The following is a 9,966-nucleotide window of genomic DNA, read 5'->3' as shown; positions in this document are numbered from 1 at the left end:
TAATATCGTCATTTGATGAAATGCAGAATCTTCCTGACTGGTTTAGTGCATGTTTCATTGATTGCATAAGATGTAAAATATTATTAATCAAGAGGAGTCTTGCTTAATTGACTTCAGTGTTGAGTGTGTTGCATTTGTCTTATGTACTAGTTCATTCATTTATTTAATTTTAGTTGACAACTTCTGGAATGGTGATATCAAAATATAACCTATGAAAGAGGATAATCTTCTCAGCTAATTGTTGAGTGGTTTATTTTTTTGTTTTGTCTTTTATGTTGCATTTGATGACTTTGTTTCTTTTCTTGTAGGGAAGTGGAAGATTTTGCACGAAGGTTAAATTCTGCTTGGCCTGAAAGGATGCAAATTTGATCTTTGGCCCAACACAGAAGACTAGTAACAATTTCTATGAATAGCAATGGTTCAACGCAGTTGTATATAGGTATGTTCTATCTATCTTCTCAATATTCGCGGTGAACCCTACTTGCTGCCTTGTTTTCTATCAGAAGCATCATTAAATTTTGTTGACATGCACATGACTGGAATCAACTAGTTATAAGTTACTTCATCACTCTCATGCATTTCATTCATCACATACAACACTTAAATGCTTTAATATGGGCAATTAATATGGGTGCCGGTCTAATTAAGACTGAGGGGTGAGAAAGAGACAATTAATATGGGTGCCGGTCTACTTGCAATTGGTTCTTGTGCAATTGGTCTATGCAGTGATGAACATTACTTAAATGCTTGCAATAGAATCTGGAATGAGCCCTCTTGTCGTTGTTGCTTATCGACAACTCTTTGCTACTGTGTCCATTGCTCCCTTTGCTTATAGGCTCGAGTGGTAATTATATATATATATACCCTATCTGGTTTTGTTTTATTTTCATATATATAAACAATGCATGCATGAAAGGCTTTGATGAACTTTGAACCACCTATAACATTCTCACTGTGAGTGTCACCGTCGATATCCCTTTTCTTTTGGTTCATGCATGATTGTGTTATTTATCCTTTAAATGTATTTATATATGTTTGCTGTATATAAATGTAGCTTTTTTTTTGAAATTTGAATGGTATAACCCAAATTTTGTGAGCAGGCAAAATACTTCAACGACGGTCCTTATGAAAACCCGTCTTTATAGCCTTATTTACCAACAACGACGGGTGCTCCAGCCACCGTCGTTGAAACCTCAAACAACAATGACGGTGTACACACCACCGACGTTGACATACTACCAAACAACGTCGGTGGTGAGCCCGCCACCGATGTTGACAGGAAACAAAACAACGACGGGTCTTGTGAACCCGACGTTGAAATGGACCAAAACAACGACGGTGGTGCGCCCGCCACCGATGTTGACAGGAAACAAAACAACGACGGGTCTTGCGAACCCGACGTTGAAATGGACCAAAACAACGACGGGTTGTCTAATATGTGCGTCGTTGAATCCTTTTTTATAACGTCTGTTCTTTTATAGCCACTGACGTTGTATTCTTGCATTACAAAGACGGGTCCTATGATGACCGATGTCGTTGTTGTCGACATACAACGACATCTGGAACAAAGACGGTGTGGGGCCCGTCGTAGATACCGGTTTTCAACCGATGTAGAAGCTTCTTTTTGTAGTTGTGCAGTTTCCTTGGATTAGTCGGGTTTTATCGGAGATTTATTAAAGGATACGCGAAGATGGCGTCTCCACTTACTCAATTACTCTGTAAGGGTCACTTTCGGTGGTCAGAAGCAGCCACCATGGCCTTCAACTCATTAAAAGAGGCAGTTTCCACAGCGCCCGTATTAGCCCTCCCTAACTTTTCCATTCCCTTCGTAGTAGAGACCGATGCGTCCGGTTCCGGTGTAGGGGCCGTCCTCTCACAAAAAGAACACCCGATAGCATTTTATAGCAAAGAATTTTGTCCAAAGCTTCGTGCCTCCTCCACTTATATCCGTGAGCTTGCGGCGATAACCATGGCGGTTAAGAAATGGCGCCATTACTTGTTAGGTCACCCTTTCGTGATCCTTACTGATCACCAAAGTCTCAGGGACCTTATGACTCAAGCCGTGCAAACGCCGGAGCAACATCGATACCTCGTCAGATTATTGGGATTCGAATATAGCATTCAGTACCGGCCGGGACGTGAGAACGGCGTCGCAGACGCCCTATCACGAGTTACGACTGAAGACACCGACGCTTCCATTTATATGCTATCGATCCCCCAGTTTGCTTTCCTTGCTGATCTCAGGAAGGAGCTAAATACTCTTCCTGAAGCAGTGGCTCTACGGGAGAAACTACAAGAGGACCTCACCGGTGCTTCTGAGTATAAACTCGAGAATGGTCTAATCATCCACAAGCAGCGTCTTTGGCTTCCATCCGGATCCACCATTATTCCACTCCTTATGGAAGAATTTCACAGTACACCCACTGCGGGCCATTATGGGATTCAGAAAACCTTACAAAGGCTTCAGGAGAACTTCACGTGGAGTTCCATGCGTAAGGATGTTTGCAAATTTATCGCAGCTTGTGTCACCTGTCAGCTAACGAAATATGATAATCGCAAACCGGCAGGGCTTCTGTGCCCTCTTCCGGTGCCATATCGGCCATGGGAAGATCTCAGTATGGATTTCATTGTTGGGTTGCCATCGTATCGGGGTAACACATGCATTCTCGTCGTGGTCGATCGTTTTTCGAAGGGACTCCATTTGGGTATGTTACCCACTAAGCATTCTGCAAAACGGGTGGCGGAACTGTTCACCACCATGATCATTCGCTTGCACGGTTTGCCACGAAGCATCATCTCCGACATGGATCCCTTATTTGTTAGCAGATTTTGGCAAGATTTATTTGCTCTCAGTGGCACAAAGCTCCGTCTCAGCTCCTCCTACCACCCACAGACCGATGGCCAAACGGAGGTTGCCAATCGAATTATAGAGCAGTACCTGCGGGCTTTTGTTCATCGGAAACCAGCATCGTGGGGGCAGTTTCTGTTGTGGGCCGAATGGTCCTATAATACCTCGTGTCACTCCGGGACGGGGGTCACCCCTTTTGAGATCACCTACGGACGAAAGCCACCGGCCATTCCCGAATATGTGGGGAGCACTGCAACTCCGACGGAGGTTGACGTTATGCTTCGACAACGAGGAGAGGTCCTCCACTTGCTTCGCCGGAAGTTGCTTAAGGCTCAACAAAAGATGAAATTCGCCGCCGATGCTCGCCGTAGACCCTTGGAATTCAGTATCGGGGATTGGGTGTTAGTCAAACTGAGACCACACCGGCAAGTTTCCGCCTCGGAGACCGCGTATTCGAAACTCACGAAGCGCTACTATGGTCCCTTTGAGGTGCAGGAACGATTGGGCAAGGTTGCGTATCGACTGAGGCTTCCGGCGCGCAGTCGTATTCACCCCGTCTTCCACGTTTCGTTGCTCAAAGCTTTCGTGGGGGACCCTACCGCAGTGGAGGCTGACCCCCTTCCGATTATGGGAGCCGACGCGGTCACCGACGATCACAAGGAAGCTGCTCAACCTCCTTTCACGATCCTTGACTCCAGGAACGTGACCACCGAGAGTGGGCTACGCCGTGAAGTACTGGTACAATGGCGGGGATCCACCCAACAGGACGCATCTTGGGAAGATTGGCACGAGTTTAGCACTCGTTACAACCTCGAGGACGAGGTTGTGTCTGAAGAGCAGGGGGATGATACGGACAGAGAGAAGGAAGCTACGGGCCAACGTCGTTCAGCTAGGGCAAAGTATTTACCCAAGCATTGGGACGATTACCAACTAGAGTAGGAAGGGGCTTTGGGAAGAACGTGGCGGGAAAAGTAGTTACGCATGGTTAGTATGGTAGAGTTTATCCATGTTAATAACAGCTAACCGTAAGTGGTTAAGCATGAGCCTGGCAATATAAAAAGCTGTAACTAACTAGTAGTGGGAATAAGAAACATTCCAGAAGCTTTTCTTTCAAATCCTTTCTTCTCTCTCTCTCTTTGGAACTGCGTTTCTTTTTCTCTCTCTCGAGCTCTAACTCTCGAGTGGAACGCGCAGTGTGGAGGTTCCCTAGCCCTCGAACGCTAGGTATCACACTCAGTATTGGTGCACCTACTTAAGTGGAAAAGACTTTTATACCCCTGTTAATTTTATTTAAAATTTCTAGCCGTTTCTTCTTCCGCGTCTATTTATTTCTTCTTCCTTCCACCGAGACCTGACTTCTTCTTCTTCTCCTTCTGCGCGATTCCGACGGCGTGGGTTGCTTCTTCACCATTGTTGGCGGCATGGTGGTGGTGCTGTTGTACTACTCTGCTCTGCTTCTTCCTTGCGCGTTCTCCTCGACTGGCCTGTTGTGCTGCTCTGCTCCATCGACGTCGAGGTAAGCGTCGCGTTCTCCCTGCATGACTCTTCCATTTCTGGTTTTGTAGTGAACTTCGTAAGATGATCCGCAGTAGGACATAGTTGATCCGCAAGTAGTTTTGACCATGAAATAGGTTGCGGATCAAGTTGATCCGTATTTGAACAGAAGAAAATCCTCATGAGATTGCATCATTCTTAAGTTACATGAAAAAGGAAACATGAATTGAACTTACTAATTTATTCATTGAAAGGTGACTATGCTGAATGCCATTGTTGGCCATATGCTTTTCTATAGCATTTATTCTTTTAGCAGCATCCACCTGTGACCATGCATCACTGTCTTCGTAATGGGCATTTACAACTCCAAATAACGAAAACAGAAGTTCGCATGTCCTGATATTAGGTAAAACTTTTTTCTGCACTATCTTGGCAAACAATCGAATAGCACGTTCAGGTTGACTCTGCAAATTTTTATGATAAATAAAATGTAAGCCATTATAAGTTCCACAATGCAAGAGAATTAGAGCAACCAAACCTTAAAAGGGGAATTTGGTACAGATAGTTCAGTTATAAATTCAGTTGCTCATCTTAATTGGTACTCTGCAGCCCATTGACGAAATAAATGACTTAACATGCCATTGTAGCATGTCCAAGCCAAACAAACAGTAACCAACCACAATAGTAAAAAAAAAGACATTCATTGTTTGAAGGATCCTATTTTATTATCGGTGCTAGAAAATAAATTTGTACAGGAATTGAACAGTTTCCAATTATTTCATTTTTGTTTACATTTAATAATTACAGCACTATTGTACATTACCTTGTATTGTACAACCATATTATTAAAAACAACAAATTATAATAAGATACAAAAGTACATGCATTGGACTGACTCATTCACATATTTTAGGGGTTTTCTCTGACCCTTCCTCTCTCAACATAAATGATAAAACATCCCAATTTTTTATTTTTGACAAGTATTGCTAAAAAATATTATTCAGTCTTCAGGTAAACTAATTTTAGTCTTGCAAACAATAAAATGGTAAAATGCATTACTTTGTTTTGAACTTTCACATTTGAGCTCACCAGTTGATTGCATGACGCTAGCAAAGCATTATAAGGATTTGGATATACACATTCAGAAATTTGATTCAGAAAAGCCTCAGCTAAATCTAGTTGTAGTGCTTTGCTGCAAGTGATTGAAAGTGACGCTAGAGTTGAATCATATGGCTTCAAATTCTTCTGCTGCATCTTTTTCAACTGCATATTATATGAAAATAATATAAGGCAGAAAAGTTTTCTGTAATCAACATGAGTATCAGCAGACACAAGATCACATAACTGTGTCACACTAGATCCCACATTCAGATTCCAATTTCACTAGATTTGGGGGTCTATTTGACCTAAACTTAAGTGGTTTAAATTTCTGGACAGAACTCCCATTGATAGTAGTCTACTCAAAAATTAAATTAAAAAAAGAAGATACCAAAAACAAATGATTCTGAACAAAGTGATTGTAACCGAACTCACCACTCTTACGGCATCCCCATAGCTTCTATGAGAAACAACTTTAATAATGCCATTATATGTATGTCTGGATGGCTGCAAACCAAGATTTTTCATCTGAACAGAGAAGTGTCCTTCAAGATGTAAAAATACAATGATATAAATGAAGTAGTCAGTTGATAAAATTAAAAATTCCCATATTTTTTCATAGCTACAAGAAATTTATTTATGCTAAAAAATTGAGAAAGGAAGATGTATAAGGACACAGTAAAATTGATATTCATATGTTATTGAGAATCAACTAACAGAAGCTTTCAATAATTGAAACTTTGAGGGTTTAAAGTCTGAAAAATTAAAATTTGACATACTATGACTATGTAGAGAACCTTTCACCAATGAAGCACAAACTGACATAGACAAGGAATACAACTAATGTCTCACACATGTCTGGCAAGTGTAAGGAAGGTTTTGGTGTCCAAGTCAGAAACATGTTCGACGTTGAGACAAAGAGGAGAGGTATCTGTAATTCATAGCCTTTCACAATTACAGAATTTGGGAGAACAAGTAATTTAATCTACATGACTACATGAGCTGTGTTACATGGAGCATTAAAGAACATGTACAAGGTTAGTCGAATATATACCTGTAACATAAGCTTCCTTGCAAGCATATGATTCTTTTGTTTTGCACACCCATGTATTATATCATCAAAAGACCAACTCAACGCCTTCTTAAGCAGTGGATGTTTTTGCCCATTCAGCCCAGCTAATTCAGTACTCTTAACTTTTTTATTCCCCATGCAAATAATCTGTTGCTCTATACTTGCAGAAATACTGTCAGGTATATACATAAGAGGAGGGTGCATACAATAGTCCAATTTTTTGTTCTCCTTGAAGTCCAACGCGGTTGAGCCTGGCCCTTTATGGCACAGGGATGTCCAGTCTATTAGTATACACCTTCCCATGAACTGTTCTAGCAATAGGAATGTTTCCCCTGGTGGCTATTGAAACCATTTGTAGTAGTATTTTATATGCAGATTCTAAATCTCCTAACCTTGTAAATGACCAAATGAATCTATCCAGAGCCATGATAGTCATGCTATAGTTTTTAATATACTCCTGCCAAATGAGATGGGTTGCAGGCAAGTTTTTCTGCAAAACTGCAAGCTGACAAACAGGGTAAGTTAAGTGATATTTGTCATAAGAATAACAGAGAGAGAATGCATTCAAACACATCAAAACAGGTTTCATAAAATAGCTAGAGTAAATTAACACATATTGTGCTGTCACTTAAGTCCAGAGCATTTATGATGTCATAAAAGTTAGCAATAGATAGGCCCACTTTCTTGAAGTTTTGCATAGAAACTAGATCAGAATTAGAGAGAAAAGCTTCTATTAACAGAAAAGTGTACAAATGATTCCCAGGACTTTTGAGAGGCCTGAACTCTCCCACAACAATCTGAATTCCCTCTCAAATCACAAGATAGAATCTCCCTCTCAACCCCTTTTCTTGTTTAGGCAACATGCCTTGTTTGTCTAACTAACTCAGCCCCTAACTAACTAAGTAACTAACTCTCTAATTATTCAACTAACTATGGGGGTTACATATTAATACTCTACCCCCTAAAGATTCACCTTGTCCCCAAGGTGAATAACAGTGGTTGCTGCAAACAAGGTTTCATCGGGATTCCAACTGGTTGAAGAACAATGATGAAGACAACCTCACCTGCAGCTCAAAATAGCCTTCAATCCACCTGGGTCAAACACAAACATGTGAATGCCCCCATGCTCCTCTAATGTGCTGTTTTATGTGGCATTTTTGTCCATGAAACAGCATCGAAGCTGTTTTCTAATGTCCTCTAATGTGCTGTTTTCTGTAGTTATAATGAGAAAATCCCATGGCTCCCTTGCAAACTGCACTGTTGCTCATGGTTGCAGCTGAGGATTATCAAGATCTTCCAACTTGTTGTACCTCTGTGGTGGGTTGATGGTACTACCTAAACCCCAAACCTCCATTGTTATCACTGGTTCAGTCATTGGCTCCCTCCTTTCCTTCTGTTAAACACAGGGTGGAGGAAAGGAAGGAGAGGGCGGGATACTCAGAGTCCGAGAGGGAACAGGAGAGAGAGGAGGAGGGTGGAGGAAACTATTGAAAAGGACTAGCCAATTTCTACAAACTAAAAACTAGAATGAAGAAACTTTTTTTCGTTTTGTTTCCAAAGTGAGTTAAAATAAGTTAAAATTGGTTAAAAAAACTATTTTGAACCCCCTTTTATCCAAACAGGTTTTGTTTTCAAATTTGAGTTTGAAAACCAAAAATAAATTTAGTGAATTGTAAAGCAAGGTTCATATGTTAAATCGGTTTCAGCAATAACTAATAATAAATGACAAATATATTATCAAAGTGGAAAGGTTGATGATAGGAAGTCTGACCATATATTAATACCCTGGACAAAAGAAAAGAGTAATTGGATTGATAAGTAAGATGTTTTTTTTTACAAAATAATGCAAAACATAAATAATACCCGTAACACTTAGTAACACCATTCAAAAATGGAAGAATGATAAAAATAGGAAGAGAGAAACCAATTTTCTAAAGCCAAGTGGATTCAGACAACATATCCTTCAAAAATTTTAACACATCAAAACATCAGTGTCACCCATGACCATGAATCAATACTCAATCCCAAATTCATATTCAGTTTTATGCTGTTTTGCTATCAAGTTAGAATTATCTTATTTTCCCTGTCTATATTCTTTTCTCTCCCTACTATGTCTCGGAAGGGAAGCAGAATAATACCGTCTATGTGTAAAAAGAATACATTTGTATCTCTCGATGGAGAAGCGCTTTCACTTCCACTGAAAAAGAACAAAACCATGAAAATAATTAAGAATGACGATTGCAAGCAAGTCTGCGTGAACTTCCTGCTCTTCAAATTTTCTATTTTAACCCAAAAAGACCATAAAATAAAAAAAAAATTAACACGTGTCAACAAATAAAGTGAGGCTAAAAATGTAATTTCTCTAGACTAAAAAGATCATAAAACAAAAAAAATTGACACTTGTCAACAAATAAAGTGAGGTTAAAAATGTAATTTTCCTAAATTACTCCTTTATATTAGATATATTAGATAAGTGGTTTGACATTTGTATCCTTTGATTAAAGTATTAAATGTATGATGTTCAATCCCTGATTTAGGAATGGAATTGCGATGCCTAAATGGGTTTGACTCTAGGAGGATTAGTTGGTACATACTGAATATTTGAATTACTAATTTAATATTATACCCTGATAAGCCAACGGTAGCAGTGTCGTCATGCCAACATCCAATCTTTGTTTCTCTTGTTCCTCTCTCGTCCTTCTTTCTCCTGTTCCTCCAACTTTTGGATTGAGGGGTCACGGTGGAGTTGTCCACGATGTAAACGGTGATGGTGGTTTTGTTGTTGATTTCGAGAGACAGGTAAGGTAATGATTGAAGGTGGAATTAGGAAAATATAAAAAAGTTAACTTATCATGTTTTTATTGTTTAATGAAAACTTAATGTCGAAAGTAATGTTAAGACATAATTAAGACAAATCTTAAGAGAACAATTGCAATTTACTAAAAGAAAATAAACTTACATTCCTATAAATAATTTCGTTAATACCATCATATTAAATCTTTAGTGTTATAGTTGATGTATTCTTTGGTTCAAAACATATATTCGATTAAATTTAATAATTTATTTTTAGAAGAACATTAAATATAATAACTGTCAATGTAATAAATTAAAATAATTAAATTTTAATAATAATTTTATTAATATAAATTTTTACAATTTCAATTAACATAAGAGTATGTTTGAATGGAGAAATTTAATAGGGTAATTAAATTTTTTAAAGAATTTTAATTACTTTTCAATTAAATAAGATGTTTGGATAAAAATTTGAAAAAAAATTAAAATTTGAGTATTTTGATAAGGGATTTTAGTTAACTTAAATATTAGCATTTCAAATTCTTTCATTTTAGGAAAGAATTTGAAATTCTTTTGTGCTGTAGGATACCACACTTTCTCTGCCTCCTTCATTCTCTCACTATTCTGTCTCTTGCACCAGCTTCTCTCACCATTCTCGTTC

The sequence above is a fragment of the Glycine soja genome, chromosome 14 (assembly GCF_004193775.1).
Source record: "Glycine soja cultivar W05 chromosome 14, ASM419377v2, whole genome shotgun sequence".
Lineage (NCBI taxonomy): Eukaryota > Viridiplantae > Streptophyta > Magnoliopsida > Fabales > Fabaceae > Glycine > Glycine soja.
Note: the sequence above shows the minus strand (reverse complement) of the source record.